At 34.8% G+C, this 17,776-nt stretch overlaps 1 pseudogene across 1 annotated transcript; it reads right to left on the bottom strand.

Annotated features, from left to right (window-relative positions):
* Positions 1 to 16,489: 16,489 nt before the first annotated feature.
* LOC309806321 (general transcription factor IIH subunit 3-like) lies at positions 16,490 to 17,255 on the bottom strand (annotated as a pseudogene). The gene has a single exon. The product of its transcript is annotated as a general transcription factor IIH subunit 3-like (transcript).
* Positions 17,256 to 17,776: the final 521 nt, after the last annotated feature.

Here is a 17,776-nt window from a genome sequence, read left to right as displayed (position 1 = left end):
AATGTATTAGAGAAAATAATGCATATACATATTAATACTTATTCAGAAAATATTTGAATATTGTTTTTTATTTAGTTTTTGATACCTTGCCTGCTTTTAAGTGAACAAAACAACAGCTTTTTGCTCGTACTGAACTTTTATTTGTGAAGGTTTTAAATTAAATTTCTTATTAGAGCTATATACAAAGAGAGAATCGTTCATATGGCTTAGTATTATGCTGATGAAATCTCAACCTATAGAGAAATAATTCATAGAAAAACAATTCTTAAAGCACATTATTCTTAGGCAAAAAAGTTTCTCTTATACCAAAGTGAAAACACTTCTCTTTATCTTTTTTTTAAACTCACTTTCACTAAATACACAGTTTTAGATGACATATTAATGTCTTCTGAGAATAAGAAAAGCTTTAAAACTTAGGTTTATCTTTCAAATGTTTGCCTAGAACTATATATATGATAATAAGGTTTATATTCACTGAATATTTAATTTATTTTGATAGCATCAACTTTTATTTGCTTTTGTCTATAATGACAAATATTATTGTCAACAGTGTTTCCTTTTTAGTAAACATTTTAGTACATGTATCTAGAACTACTGTATTTTTACTCTGACATTAGTCATTGACTTTCAAATATATGCCTTTCCCAAACCAAACACTGAATCCCACTCAGAGTAGTACAGTGACACAAGGTTGTTTGAAATTTTTAAAGTATTCTGTAAAATGACTGAGTTAAATTAATTTAAAGGATAAAATTAAAATATTATTTAAATTATTTGAGGGAAACACAGTGGCATCTATTGAAAGCTGTGAAAACTGCTAGCACAAAGTAATTTATAGTTTAAACATCAGATCACTAAATTTCTTTCTATGGCATCTTACCATTGTGAAACTGGGTTTTCAGTGATGACAATGTAGAAAAGAAACCAAAGGTGACAATATCCTATCTGAGCTGGAAGTTTGCTGATAATTGTTAAGAATACTTTTTAAGCTCTTTGGCTTAACTAATATAAATGCAACTTTTAGAATTCCCTTTGGCCTAGGGTTGCTTTGAAAAAAAAGTTAAATACTAAAGAATGTCTTGAACAGAGAAGATTTGGGAAGGTGCAAAATACACAGAATGTCATTCGTAAAGTAAATGGATTTTTAATAGATGCTTGTTTTCCACTCAATCCAAAAAAAAATAAAACATTTCCTTAATGTTGTTAGTGGCTGCTACTACATTTAAATCCAATAGATATCCCTTTTAAAATAAATTGACAGCACATATAAACGCAGCTGTGATGAGATTTTTATAGATAGATACTGTATGATAAGAGCTGTATATCCCATAGTCAAACACATACACACACACACACATGCACATACACACAGAATGATTCGATACCAGTTGTGGCCTCTTGGACTCCAAGACAATGGAGAAATAAGGCGTGTCCAGGAAAATATCATGCTATATACAAAACTAAGTAGGTAAAGATAATTATAAATACAAAAATATTTTTTTTCTTGTTCTGCTCCTACATGCTTTATGAGCATTAGACCCCCTACCAACATATCTCAAATAATCCAGAAAATTCCGGGAATTGGAATCTCCTCATACATCAGTATCTGTGCGCATTGTGTAGCAAGTATCAATTTCCTCCCTGATTCCACCTGGGGTTTTCTATGCCTGGAGTAACTGCTAAGGCACTTATATCTGACAAGGTGGGAGCTCTACAGTGCTACTGGTACCTGAAACTGGCACTGATGTCTGTGCTGAGGGCAGTCTCTCTGGAAGCCCTAAAAGCACTAGCATGATTGCCAGTCCTACCAGGGTCAACAGCTGAAATGTGCATTCACCTTGACTCTCAAAGTCCCATGATGATGCTAATAATATCTGTTATTTTTGTTGTTGTTGTTTTTGCGGTATGTGGGGCCCTCACTGTTGTGGCCTCTCCCGTTGAGGAGCACAGGCTCTGGACACACAGGCTCAGTGGCCATGGCTCATGGGTGCAGCTGCTCCGCAGCATGTGGAATCTTCCCAGACCGGGACATGAACCCGTGTCCCCTACATTGGCAGGCGGACTCTCAACCACTGTACCACCAGGGAAGCCCAATAATATCTGTTTTTTAAAAGTATCTTGTACGTTAAATTCAAACCCATTTCTCTAAGGCTGAGGCGCAAGGTCACTTGATATAAGCTGAAAGGAAACTTGAGTAATGAGCCCTATATTAAGTATGTCTCTCCAAATCTAACCTGTATCTTTACCTTTGATGCATATCTTAGTGCTCAACTGCTTTTCCCTTGAGATGAAATATTTTCTGGAATGATCTCTCTCTCTTTCTTTTTCTGCCTCTGTCTTTTTCTCTCTCTCTCACATATATATATACATATAAATATACATATACAAGAATATATATGTTCATAGCTCTCTGGGCAAATACAAAATATCTATATAGCATGCTTGTGTCTCAGAATACGTTTATCTCAAGATTGCATTTAGGCATATATGTACACACATGGGCATATATAGATATATACATGCATACATATATGTACATATTTTTAAATTGGAAAACAAATCACTCTACATGTTTTTTTTTTTTTCAGTACGCGGGCCTCTCACTGTTGTGGCCTCTCCCGTTGCTGAGCATAGGCTCCGGACGCACAGACACAGCGGCCATGGCTCACGGGCCCAGCCGCTCCGTGGCATATGGAATCTTCCTGGACCGGGGCACGAACCCATGTCCCCTGCATCGGCAGGTGGACTCTCAACCACTGCGCCACCAGGGAAGCCCTACTCTACATTTTTGATGGTCTGTGAATGTGAAGATGTGTGTTTGTGGGAAGGATTCTGTCTTGCTTCATTACTAGGCATCAGGCAGGCTGCTTGCTCTCTCTCAGGCTCAGTACTTCTGTCCTGAGGACTCTCATAATGGAGTGTTCAGTTAGGGAAACATGTAAAAGCACATGTGAAGTTGTAGTTATGAAGAAGAAACATCGCTTGTCATTATTCTAAGAAGTAGAATAATTTATTCATGAAAAATAAAAATTTACAAGCCAACAACTTTAAAAGAACATAATAGAAATGTGTTTTTTACCTGAGAATAACATTTTGAGAATGCTTAAATTTAAAAAGAGATTATAAACCTTTACTGGTGTGTAAGAGACATCTATAAAAGCCAATGTTAAGGTGTCACTCAGACATGGCTGTGCGTTATGTCAGGTGCACCTATTTGCTAGAGAGTAGGTAAGAAGTCCCTAATTACATCTGACAATAGCCTATGCATAAGATAGTTGAAAATATTAACCTGTGAAATCTACATAAAGAGGGATAATGTCAGTTCCAAACATGTGGGAATATACATACACACATACATTCATACATACATACTGCAGGATATCAGGCTTTGCCTGAGATAAAATGAATAGGAAACTCATTATTGTTTCTTTTTTGTGGGTATCATCATACTTTTAGAGATTGTCTACTATAAATCTGTCATCAAAGACAGAGAACATCAGAACTGAGACATAAAAATTGTTGCTTTCCAGTGACTTTGACCTTGGGGTCTCCGAAATTAGGAAAATGTACGGATGAAGCATTTTTCCTCTCCTCAGAGAACTGTTTAATGGAATCTTCAGTCTGCTCTTGTTACTGTCAAGTTGGAGCATCTTTCTGTCTTACTCTACTTAATATTTTGCCATATAAACAAAAACTGAATTTAATTATAAAAATAAATTTAATTACCAATGTTTCCTGTTGATAAACATATCTGATTCGTGGTCTTCTGTAATTCACCTCTGTGCTGCTTAATGAATAATTAATAGCATTGATGTTGTCACAACTTCCTCCTGCTCCATGGGAAAATTAATTACTTTTATGAGGAAGCTGACGTAGGATAACAAAGCTGTCATAAAAGTGCTAGGTTGTGGTGTTGGCCAATATGTTTTATTCAGGGCTTCTTTAATCCAGGTCAGCTTTATTCGGGGTCACTGCTCCTGCCTGCGGTTCTGCCACGTGGTAGCTGTGACGAGTAGATTTCAGACTGGAGGGCTAGAGCTCATTCCTGCTAATAAGCTGAATAAGTGTTCCAGGAACATTTTTAATGAACTACTCAAAGTGTTCATCTTAATTCTGTCTTCAGCAGTCGTCTGATTTTGTCCGTGCCTCTGATGATCAATTTCTCTATGGCTAAAAACAAAGTATGGAAAAAAATACCAGTTTCCAGTCAAATCTGCCAGTGTTCCTCTGGTAATTTTTTTCTTAGGTAGCTAAACTTAAAACATCTTTTAATATCTCATAATAAGAGAAATATTTTATATGCTCATATAATTTCAATGCCTTTTTTTCGGTTAGGATTAAGTCTTTACATGGAATTAATTGTTTTATGGGGTACAAGATTAGAATATAAATTGATATTGTTTTCAAGGGTAGTAGTGATCCTGCATCAGTTAGTGAAAACTACTCTGTTCCTGCACACAGCCCTGGAGCATTACACTTGGGAGCCCCTCATTCCCCCTACATTGCTCTTAGGTGAATTAGCATGCAACCTCAGGATTTAATTTTACACTGAATGTGAGTACACAGGAGTGCATGTAACTTTGTTCTGGTCAAATGCTAGGCTTACCAGCTTTCTGTTTTGCTCCTGGATGTGGAAATAGGGCAGCGGGTGACCTCTTTCCTTAGGCCAGGTTGTTCACTTCTTATCTGGCACAAATAACAACCTTTGCGATCCATAGACTCTGACAGGAGATCAGTTTGATAATCTGCCATGATATAAAGTTCTACCTTTCCCATAAAATTATAAAAACAGGACTTCATTTTGCATTCACAAATTTTATAAGTCTCAGAGCAATTTTTTCAAAAGATGGTGGGTCAGAAGCTCTGAATTCGCTGAGATGTCCACAATGACCTCTGCAAGGATTATTCAGCTTGATATGTCTTGTCTATCTTTTACTGCACAATGCTTCCATTCCTAAACCGATTAGGAGGAGTTAGTATGCTGTCAGCTCAAATTTGCCCCAGTTCTATGGGGGGCAGTCACACATTACCAATATGACCAAATGAGTTATATTCTGGTAAAATTTAGGTTAAAGAGACTCTCCTCCATGGTGTACATTTGGAATATATGAAAGACTATAGCTCTGGCATCAAGCAATGTAAAGAGTTTGATATGTCATGTGATGAAGGAGATTTTCACATATTGAAGTGTGGAGAAATCACTCTGGCTTATACATAAGTTAACTTGAATTTTATGCTAACAAAACAGCCTGTCTGTGGTCTATCAAGCCTACAGTATACATCTGCTTTAATTATTAAAGAAAAAGGCACATTGGCCAAAAGTGAAGAATGTCTATGTTCAAAATAAAGATTAAATTCCTCCCTTCCTGAGACACCAATGCTGATACTCCTTCGATGATAAGACTCCCTTCCTAGGTACCAAGGCCATACCAACTCACTCTGTACATGTTGATCTGTTTTCTTTTTTTAAAAAAAAAAAAACCTTAAAGGAATGTATTCCTGACTTGTTTGATGTTCTTTGTTCTGACAAGATATAAAACTGTGCTAAAAACCATGCTTCACGGGAGCAGTTTGTCAGAGCTATCTGAGAGACTGTCTTCTGGGCTATAGCCCTCAGTTTGGCTCAAATAAAACTCTTTTCTATTTCTATTATTGATTGCTTATTGATTATTTGTGTTGGCGCATGTAACTTTTGACTCCATTGTGGATTTGAATGATGGAGTATTTATAACCAAACGAGATTTTAAAAAATCTAGTTTGTACAAGCATCCTAAAACTTCCAAATAAAGCTGCCTGGTAAAAGATAGTTTAATTTTTTTTTTTTCTGTTCTGGTGAGAAAGTTTCCAGATGGCTTCTTCAATCATTTTTAGCTCATTAGGGAACTAACTTTTTAGTAATAACAATTGTTACCCTTCATGAATAATTGGAGATGTATGTGGATGTCAAGTTAGCTACACTAATGAAAGAATTTAGATATTTCAGATGACTGGGAAATAGAGTTTAATCACACATTTGGTGTTGTCAAGATCAAAAAAGAATGTTATCTAGAGCCTGGAGGTTTGGTTTCAGGTCTACAATGTTTTAAACAAGGGTTTCTCAACTTCAGTACTATTGACAGGTTGGGCTAGATTAACTCTTTGTTTTGTGGGGCTGTACTGTATGTTTCATGACATCATTGGTCTCTACCCAATAGATGCCCAGTGGGAAACCCTTGCCCCAGTTGTTACAATCAAAGAGTTTCCAGACATTACCAAATATCTCCTGGATGATCAAAAGCCTCTCTGGTTGAGAACCTCTAGTTTAAACCAAGCTTGATTCAAGGCACCTGGTAGTGACCCGTGATTTGGAGGATGGCTACATGGGACACATAACAAGCAGGGAACCAAAGTGTGTGTTTCAGGAAACACTCTAACAGTGTAAGTGCTGAGAGAATGGCATCAATCTCCCTCAAATATTCATAGTGAGCAGGGATCTGGACCATCAGTAGAACAGTTGTCGGGACCTGCTCTATGTGGAAAAGAGAAGAAATGGTAACACAGATCAAACTCCAGAGTCTATGTAACAGGAGCTTGGAGGTCAGCCTAGGTGTTACCCTGTGGAGGTTCCCTTTCAGAGAACACAATAAAGGTTTCAGAGGAAGTATTTTCAATTAAAAAAAAGTAGATGATTTGGAATTTTGAGTTTATGGATCTAATTTATTCCAGTTATACTTTGAGGTCCTTATGTTAAAACCACGAGTCTTTATGCAGCATTTAAAAACCATTGTCAAAGAGTTATTTAGTCTGTGACTATAACCTTTGTGGATGGTATTCACAAATGATTACATTGACTACCTAGGTAAATTCCAGAATATTTCAACCTCAATAGCTTCTAAAAGGAACTGTCAAATTCAGCCAAACAATAACATCAAAAAATATGGTGAAGGTATAAAATTTAATGACAATTTACATCTCAATGGATCTAAAATCATTTTCTAAGTGATGAAACAGAGGATAGTGAGACCCTGAAAATGGTCAGATCACAAAAATTCAAAACAGAGAGCTGAGCTCAGACCATCCATGTAAGACCCTACTCAGCCCTAGGAAGGCATTCTCTGACCATTCTTCCTTACACTTCTCTCAAGATACGGAAGAAACATAATAAAGCTCAATTGTTCAACTGTAGCTCAGCGGTAAGAAGGGTTTCATATGAATTCATCTGGAATAAAATGAGAGAGATAGATATTGGGGTGGCCAAAAAGTTCGTTCGGGATTCTCCATAAGATGCTAGATAGATAGATGATAGACAGATAGATAAGATAGACAGATAGAGAGATAGATAAGATAGATGATAGATAAGATAGATAATAGATAGATAGATACCTAATTACACATGAATAGAATGAAAAGAAATAAGAAAAAAATGACAGGAAAAGAATATTAAAAAAACAAGTGCAAAGGTGGTTTTTTTTTTTTTTTTGGTTTGTTTGTATGTTTGCCTTTAAAGTAAAAGCATGGCAAATAGCAACCTGAGAAATACTCAAAGAAAGGCATATGGAAATTAAATAAAAATTTTATTTAAAGTGAAAAGCTGTACTACTGGACTTGATTTAGGTATTTCCACAATGGGATTTATAGCAGAGCAACCCAGTATTAGGAATACCACCCTCTCAGGTCAGAAAAATCATAGGCCTCCCTCACAGGTACAGAACTTTTACCATTAATCTTATAGCATATACAAGACCAATTGAAAACATATAACATAGGTTTCTTTTTCCCATTAAGTACATATTTTATTGTAACTAATTGACACAGGTATTTTAAAATACAAAGCTGTGAATAAATTTTGTTGGCAGTTAATCATGCTGGTCTTTGCACATGAGCATGAGTACACTCTATCCATCCTGAAGACACACAGTTGCTGAATCATGTTCATTTTAATATAACAAGACATTGTAGCATATGTAATATAACATATAACATATGACATCTTTGAGCAGACAAATATAAACAGAAAATGTAAGGGAAAAGGAGTGGACTATATACACTAGTGCCATATATATATATATATATATATATATATATATATATATATATATATATATATATATATATATATGGCTAGGTAAATGATAGCTAGCTAGCTAGATAGACCATTTGCTTGGAGAGAGTAAACAAAGGAGGAAGAAAAAGACAAAGAATACCATACTAATGGACAATCTTCCACTTAGATGGAAACTTTAGGAGTGGTGGTGAATGTTACCTCTTCTCAATTTTCTATGCCTACTCATGACCCAGCAATACTGGAAGTCTAGGGGAGAGGCCTTCTTGGACAAACAACTTGGAAGGCAAAAATCATCCTATTAATACCTATGAAAGATCTAAGCAGGGAAAAAATGCAGAAAATATGTATCATGTATCAGACTCTAAAACCAGTTTCAGTGGTGATATCATGTAAAAGTGATAAGCCTAAACTAACTCAGCCTTGATGAGCTGGGATGTGTACTTTTTACTAAACTGATTCTGGTTACTTGGGTTTATGAACTAGTTAAACACAGGGGTGTTTAGAAAACTCAAGAGATAAATATTTACATTCTACAAAATTATTATTATTACAGCAATAAAATTAAATGTACAACCTTTTAAAATTTAATTTTAAATAAAATTAAAATATATATATATATATATATATATATGTATATATATATATTTAAAATTTTCACCTTGAATTTATGGGTCAGATAATACCATTTATACATTTGCTAGAGATAAGTGCATATATCTGGATTACATATTAAATTTAACATGTTTTAGAGGTGGAACCTATAGGCTATATCTTGCTAATTTGTGTATCCCCTATAGATAAGACCAAAGTTTTTAATGTTTTATGAGTAGAGACTGTGCAGATTGCAGGAGGGATATGCTAATAAGTGGTCAGCCTGTCCAGCTCATCATAGATGCCTATTATATTTGATAATTTATATGTGTGTGCCCAAGTGTATGTGGTTGACATCAGCTAAGAGGTGTTTACCCTCTTGCAGTCTTCAAAGTCTCTAGACTCTCTAGACTCTCGTCAGCAGTGGCTTGTGCAACTCCAGCTGATAGACAGTGAGTCAGTGGCCTTGTGACTAAGGATGCTGCCTCTGCAAATAAACTGCCCTTCCCACTACCTGTGGGTCCCTGGACAAGTTTTGTAAACTTTCTATTCCTCAGTTTTCCCACCAGTAAAACTGTAGCTGTAACATTACCACCACTCAGAGTACAAGACTGATATGATGAATTAATACATGTAAAATTTTTGCAACAGTGAGTGACATATCTTAAGTACTCAATAAATATCAGCTATTGAGCTAAGGATGAATCTAATACCATGATTAGAGATGAAGAGAAAAAGGACTTAGGTCTTATCTGTACTCTGCTAATGCTCTTAAAATGAGAAACATGGACAATTTTCCAATCATAAAGGAATTTGCAGCTATGGATCAATAGCAACCTGCCAGTTGTTTGAAACTCCATCTGAAACAAAAAGGGATTTACTGCTTTTGGGTGAAGCAGTAATTCAAAGAAGTGGGTTGTTGAATACTTTGTAGGTACTTCTTGTCACATATCAGAATAACCTCTGTCATGGGATAAATGACACGTTTTTACCTAAATAAACATTGTCTCAGGTTCTGAGAATTTCTGGCACACACTGCAAAATGTCTTTCAAAATTGAGCTCAGAAGGACAGATGTGGATCTAAGCATCCTTGACATCTTTGACTCTGATTATTAGAGTATATATATACATATATATATATATATATATATATATATATATATATATATATATGTGTGTGTGTGTGTGTGTGTCTGTGTGTCTGTGTGTCTGTGTGTCTGTGTGTGTGTGTGTGTTTCCCCTTATAGAATTGGATTTCAGAATATTTGTCAAATGCATTTGTTTATTGAAAAAATTGTGTATATTGATGAGGATATTTTAAGGACAAGGAAAGAGCATATTGTAGTGCCTCTAAGTTTTCTACTTGAGTGGTAAGAAAACATGCAGCTCTGAAAGCTTAATATGTACCAACTATTGGAAAATAATCAATTTTTACATCGATATTATATTACTCTATTATGGCTACTGTAAAAACTTACCACAAACTGGGTGTTTTAAAACAACTGAAATTTATTCTCTTACAGTTTTGGCAGGCAGAAGTTTGAAACGGGACTTATGGGACCCAAATCTAGCTGTTGGCAAGTCCGTACTTCCTCTGGAGGCTCTAGGGAAGAATCGACGTCTTGCCTTTTCTAGCCTGTAGAGCTGCACTCCTTGGCTCATAACCCCCTCCTCCATCTTCAAAGTCAGAAGCATAGACAGCACCTCTTCTCTCTGACACTGCTTCTTTCCGCTCCTATTCATGCCTTCCATTCTATTTGTTGTCCCATGTCCTTCTGCTTTCTTCTTTTAAAAACACTTGTGATGTCATTTAAGACCTACCTGAGGATAATCTCTTCATCTCAATATTCCTAAACTAATCACATCTGTAAAGACTTTTTTTTTTTTGTAAAGACATTTTTGCATGTAATATAAGACTCACAGATTCTAGGATCAGGACTAGATATTTTTTTGGAGGGGAGAGGTGCTATTTAGCTTACTACTAATATGAAAGTATCATTGGAAAAAAAAGGTAATCTTTCAGACATCAAATTGTTAATCTGATTGGCACAAGCTATTATTAATAAGGCAAGGATTTTGAGTGAAAGCCCTCATATAGATATAGCTTTGCTGTATAAATCAATAGCAAAACAAAAACAAAAACAAAAATCTACTATTTTAAAGATGTTATTAAAACAGCCAATCAATGTAAATTGGTATAATCAATTCTGCCTTTTTTATTTCTGTTTATTGTAAAGTTTATTTATTTTTACAATTGCTTCCATTTCAACTTGACAAGGACAACCACAGAAACAAACTTTTTATCAAATTTGTTATCATAGCCTAGTATATGCCTAAATTCTTAGAAAATGCCATTTTATATTTGCAAACATTCACTCTGTTTAAACATATTTTGGGGTGATTGATATGTTCATACATGTAAAATAGATTCTAGGTAATCAAGAATTAAAGCATCAGACAATCAGGAGCAAAAGTTTGCAAATTAACCTTGAATAGGATGTTTATAAATGAGTAATTTATTAATCAGTCTGGCATTCTGCTATAACAGAATACCATATACTAGGTGCCTTAAACAACAAACATTTATTTCTCACTGTTCTGGAGGCTGGAAGTCTGAGATCAGCCTTGTGGTCAGCATGCTCAGATGCCAGCTTGATCAGATTCATAGTGAAGGCCTTCTACCTCTTTCCAGATCACTGCCTTCTTGCTGATTCCTCACATGGAGAGAGAGAGAGCTCTGGTCTCTTCATCTTATAAAAGTACTAACCCCATAATGGGGACTCCACCCTAAGGATCTCATCTAAATCTACCTCCCAAAGCCCCCACCTCCACATAGGGTTTCAACATATGGATTTTGGAGGAACCCAAATATTTAGTCCATAGTAAATGGCAATCAATTATTCACTAAAAATATTTGATTTCAGGAAATGTATTTTACTGCAGATCACATAGGATATGTTGTTAGTATCTAAAATATTTGGGATCCATTATCTAACCTTTCAATATTAGCATCCAACTTGTATCATTTCTTGAATAACAAGACAAGGGTAGACTGATTTTTTTCAATTTTTGAGAGAAATTAATGAATCAAAAAGAATGACAAGATTCAATATTTTTCATCATGGGGAGAGTATGTTTACTAATTATCAGATTGGAAAATTGAAATGATACACTTCAGTTCATCCCCAAAATGTAATATTACTCAAGTGGTGAAAGCTTAATAAATGTATTTTTGAGTGCACTACTTGAAAATTAAAAAAAAAATGCTCTCCTCCCCACAATGAAGGGGTTGTGATTTAGCTAGTTCTCATTGGTGGTTTTTCCAATATTAGTGAATTTGTCATGTAAAGTAATTACAGAGTATAACCAAGTGGGTGACTATTGTATTAACTATGATTTCTTAATTGAATCTGTTAATTTAACAAGGAGTAAATGTCTAGTTCTTAACAATAACAATGGAGTTCTTCGTGGTACTTCACAAATACCCAGCCGACCCTTGTCAATTAATTTAATTTCCTTCGTGGAATTTAGATGACCTTCATAAAATATTCTCTTGATTTATCTAGTCACATTGTAAATAAAAAGATTAACCAAGATGTAATACAAAGGGGAATGAGTTACCTTTTATAGAATTTCACTTGATTAGAAAAGGAAATAAAGTCTATAAAATGTGGTAGAGAAGTATTAAAGCTCCTTATTCCTATAGGACATATATTCTGCTGCTTTGGTTCATTTTTCAGATGAAGTCTATAAATAAATGTATGCGTAAGAAAACCACAGTATTTTTCCCTTTAGATGATTCTAAAGTTTTCTAGTTACCTAGCAAAATTGGCATGCATGTATATGTATATATGCATATATGTGTATATACATAATGTATATGTCATGTTTCTGTATACATATATGCATACTGTGCATAAATATCAGTCTTCAAAATTTAAATAAATTTACCAGTTGTTGATATACAATTTTTCATGAAGGAATTTTTTAAGATAGATTAAAGACAGGAAGAAAAGAAACTGCAAAACAGTGCCTCTCTAACATCTTTCATCTCTAAAACATAAACTACATTCAGTCATCAAGGATAGAGACCTTCATCAAGGATAGAGAAGTGTAGTGAAATTGAAGTTTTAGGTATTTTAGAGTTAACAGTGTGATGAGAGTGACTTAGTGTGATATTCACACATGACAGAAGAAAAATATCTGGTTGAGTTATTACAATTACAGCACTGATTTTGTCATTTTATCACAAAAAATAACCCAACCATGTTCCACCTGAATAAGATTACTTAAGAATGTGTGCATAGAACATAAAATTGGCTAAGGGTCTGCATTAGCTTATGGAGTATTAGGTGACTCAATTCAACCTTTTCATGAGAATAACTAAAAGGTTTGACAAAATAATCAAGACATCTTATTGATGGTGTGAGATATAGCACAAATACTGGGAAAAATTCAAGTACAAAAAGCTGATTCTGCTAAGAGGGCAGGCGTATTCTGATAAAAAGGAAAAAAAAAGAAAGAAAGAAAGAGAGAGAGAGAGAGAGAGAGAGAGAGGAAGGAAGGAAGGAAGGAAGGAAGGAAGGAAGGAAGAAAGAAAGAAAGAAAGAAAGAAAGAAAGAAAGAAAGAAAGAAAGAAAGAAAGAAAAAAGAAAGAAAGAGCCTCAAAAATTGGCTGTCTTTTTGATGTCCCCCTTAGTCTATGGAGACTCAAATTCAAGATGAGGGCATAGCAAAGGAAGAAATTATGACAAACCTTCACTAACTTAAGCTTATTTATTTATTTATTTTTTCCTTTTTAGGTTTAAGTAAGGAACCAGCTAAAGGGTCCATTCTAATTCACTATTTTTTTTTAACTCTCCCTGTATCCACCTCTCTCTCATCCTTGGCAACCACTAAGTAAAGCTTGTATCCCCCAAAATTATGTACTAAGATAAAGATGAACCATAAGTTAAATAGCTCTAAAATGCACACTTATGGCCCTGTGTTGGATCACCCAAGTGATTTGGAAATCTTCAAATATTAAAATTGGGATAATTCTAGTTCTAGACTAATAGAAACTCCAGAAGACCTCAGGAGAAAGAAACTCTTTCCTCCTCTACAGGGGAACAATATTCTAACATCAAGTAAAGAAAGGTTGATTGAAAATTCCAATGAATTGTTTCTCTAACATTATTTCCAATGTCTGGATGCTTGAAGGGAATAAGCTGATGAAGTCATGTAGAGACATGTGACCTTGATTCATATTTTGGGTATCTATGAGTCAAGATATTCCTTAGATAAGGAATGTTGTTCCTGCCATTGGCTGTATCAGGCAGACAGACAATTGTTAATGGCTCAAGATTCTATAAAAATATTGATGAACTAGTTGTTGGCCAGGGCATCCAGTGCTAAGATGACTACCAGAAATATCTCCAACTATGTTGACCCTTGGGTCCTGACCTTTATCATGGCTGTCTTGGTTAAGGGATGTAAAACAGCAACTCTGCAGTGGGTTTATCATGCATGATGGTAGTTGATATCATGTGTACAGTGTATGAGTATAAATATTTTACCTCCTTATTTACATTTACTCCTAGGTATTTTATCTTTTTGATGTAATTGTAAATGGGGTTGTCTTTTTAATTTCTCTTTTTGATAGTTCATTCCTTTTGATCATGATGTATAATCCTTTTAGTATATTGTTGAATTCAGTTTCCTAACATTTTGTTGAGGTTTTTGCATCTATGTTCACCAGTGATATTGGCCCATAATTTTATTTTTTGTGTGTGATCTTTGTCTGATTTTGGTATCAGGATGATTCTGGTCTTGTAGAATGATTTCAAAAGCATTATTTTCTTTGCAATTTTTTTGGAATGGTTTGGGAAATATAGGTGTTAATACTTCCCTAAATGTTTGGTAGAATTTACCTGTAAAGCCATCTGATCTTGGACTTTTGTTTGCTGGGACTTTTTAAAATTATTGATTCAACTTCATTACTAGTAATTAGTCTGTTCATATTTTCTATTTCTCTTTTTTCTTCCTTCCTTCCTTCCTTCCTCCCTCTACCTTTCTCCCTTTCTTTCTCCTCCTTATTTAGTTGATATACTTTGGTGTATGGGGTTCTCTACCCCACTTATATTTCTAAGGTTCTGCCTCCAGAGAACATCAAATCAGTATGGTCACATTTAAGGGCCTCACTGTTTGCTTTATTGGGTTCAAAGATCCATCTGAGCTTTAGTGGCTGTGCTACAGGGGTGCCATGGGTGTCTTTTTCTACAATCCTGAAGATCAGATTATTTGTTTTGACAGAGGAATAAGCAGCAAAATATTTTTGTAGGGTTCTAGTGAGTCATCTGTCTTTAGGAGTATGGATCTCAGTAATTTAATTTTTTAAAATGAAAATTTAAATTATTTTATTATAAAAATTTATACAAAATAAAACATTAATGCAACAGTTAAAAGTAAAATTTAAACAGAATTAAGCCAGTCCATAAAACATTTCAAATGAAAAATTAATAACAGAAACCTTATCAGCTTGCTTGAAATTATTCATCTTTAGATATATGATGCTTTATTTCCTAGACTTAAAATAGTGATCTCCATTACAATTAGTTAGGCTGTGAAATATTGAATATTATTTTTAAAAGACAAACAGATTCTTAAACTCAAGGATTAACAAATACTTGGAAAGTGATCACCAAAATCTTTGGGTATTTGTTAACAAAATTTTAAATCCAGAATACAAAATCTACCTGAAATAATCTAAACAAACACCAAACTACTTAAATGAAACTCAGTTTCTGAGATGGTATCAAGAAAAAATTAAAATCTTATTTATATACAAGGTTGTATACACAAATAGATTTTTGTCAATATACTTTTAAGAAACAAATCAAACCAGCCCCCATTCCTGAAAATCCTTTCTACACTATGCTGAAATTTAAAAGAACTTTTAATAACTTCAAGTTTACAAGAAAAATACATTTTTTATTGTTGAAATTACAAATAATTTTTCTTTTCACCTTATTGAAATTTGCAGTATTAAGTCCAAAGCTTCTAGAGAACAGTTCTTCAGTATTAATGCTTTTCCCCTCCTCATTAAAAAAGGGATGAATTCTATGAGGGGGCAACACTTAAATGTAAAGAAGCCATTCTCCCCAAGAAATTCCCCCTCAGAACCCAGACATTGGCTTTCACAAATAAGCTCTTCACACAACTGTTTCTAAAGAAAAAGTTGCTACCAGACTACTGCACTCAGTCTCCTTATTCATTTAAAATCAGAGTTTAGAGATATTCAGTGACAAACTATCATTTGGATGACTCTGTCTAAACATGTACTGATGTCAGACAAAAGAATAAATATCTGCTGATATCTGGAGCTAAATCTCAATCTAGAAAATAAGGATTTTATTTACTTGATTATTGTCAAAGTTGTGTTGATTCAAGTAAGATATTCTACCTTGATTAATGCCATTACTCCATAAATTGTCACTTTTTCCAAAACTGCATTCAAATTTCATGTTGTACATTTCATAGTAAGAACCTAGATGGGTAGGTACTGACACCTATAATCAGTCAGCACAGACTGTCGTTGACAAATGATCATCTAGTCACAATTTGTGCTTTCTTCCCCCATTTCTGGACAAAAAACAGTCAGAAAGATTTTAGGGTATATTGCATAGAATGACTCCCTCCAATAAATCAGCTCCCCAGAAACACAGGATGAGGATGATGTTTTACAATATTTACTGTAAGAAAGTTCATTAAAAATTATCTTACACATATCTCTTTTTTTCAGAGCCTTCCTAACAAAGATTCTGCCATATAATTTTTATTAATAGCTCTAAGTGACGGAAAAACAATTTTTACTATCATGCAGACGTTTTTAGTTTCTTTTTCTTGGTCTTCAGTACTGGAGGTAGAGAAATCTTAATGGTTGTCTTGCATGTAGTGCAGACAGGGCTGAAATTGCAGAATAGTGACAAGCACACAGAACAGATGTAGCCTATTTCAATGAGATTTCGATGACAGAAGGGAGGGCCTCTGAGGCACCTTCAAGTACAGTCCCCCTGTGATGTCACAAGCTTTTTGGAGGAGTCCAGAATCAGTCTAACATGCAGGCACCAATCATAATATTCTGCTTCTGTGCTGCGAAGTTGACATTCATGAAATTCATATATTACAACACACTGTCTTCTGCAGCCTTAATCACCCAATATCCGATTTCATTTCCTGATTATCTTTTAACCTCCTTGTTCATTCTATGAATGTAGCAAACAACTTTGGCGAGGGACCCTGCCAGCACAGTTTCTGTATTTTGACCCTCTATGTCACTCTTGGACATTAGATCTTTGATCTCTTCAACAATAATTTCATTTGCTGCAGTTAACAACTCGTATTTTCCATCTTCACTTCCTGAGGGATTAAATTCAGAAGAAAGGTTACCAGAGTCTCCAAAGAAGTCTCCAAGTCTGTCATTCTTTACGGGATATAAGAATTGAGTTTCTTGAATGTGACTTCCTATCATAGCAAGTTTGTTGGAACGACTCATGAATAAATGAGAATTTCCTAGCACCATCACTGTGTTTATGCATTTTGATAAAGTAAACTGAGATTACTTTAACGCTTGCTTTCTCCACCAAATTAGGCTGGTATCAACTACGATAACTAGAAGATTCAATTCATCTTTGTCTTAGACCATGGCAGCCTGGGTCCCTCAGCACACAGCCACTTGCAGTCTCAAATTTTTAAATAATTATATCTCTTCAAATATTGACTGTTCTCCCTCCACATTTGTGATCATCCAATGAACCTATATATCACATAGGGCATATTTATTTTCCTTGCGTTTAGCATCCTTCATAGATTATGTTGGAAGTGAGACATGATTCATTCTAAGATATACAGATAAGTCTGGACTGAGACAGAAGACCCAGGGCCACTTTGACGGGCCTCTAGTCCTATAACCTTGTCCCTAAATGTCATTTATCAAAACTTCTGACTTAGGTCACTTCAATCTATAACAGAGTCCTGGTAAAACTCAGCAAATATGCACAAACTATCACAGCTTAAAGTGCTAGCTACCCAGTAAGAAGCAGCTCAAAGTTCATGCTCATTAGCAGACAGTAGAGTCAGTTAGCAAACCAAAGCAAGAGAAG

The sequence above is a fragment of the Mesoplodon mirus genome, assembly GCF_964341445.2.
Source record: "Mesoplodon mirus genome assembly, chromosome: 6".
NCBI lineage: Eukaryota > Metazoa > Chordata > Mammalia > Artiodactyla > Ziphiidae > Mesoplodon > Mesoplodon mirus.
This window is presented reverse-complemented; position numbering and strand designations above follow the sequence as displayed.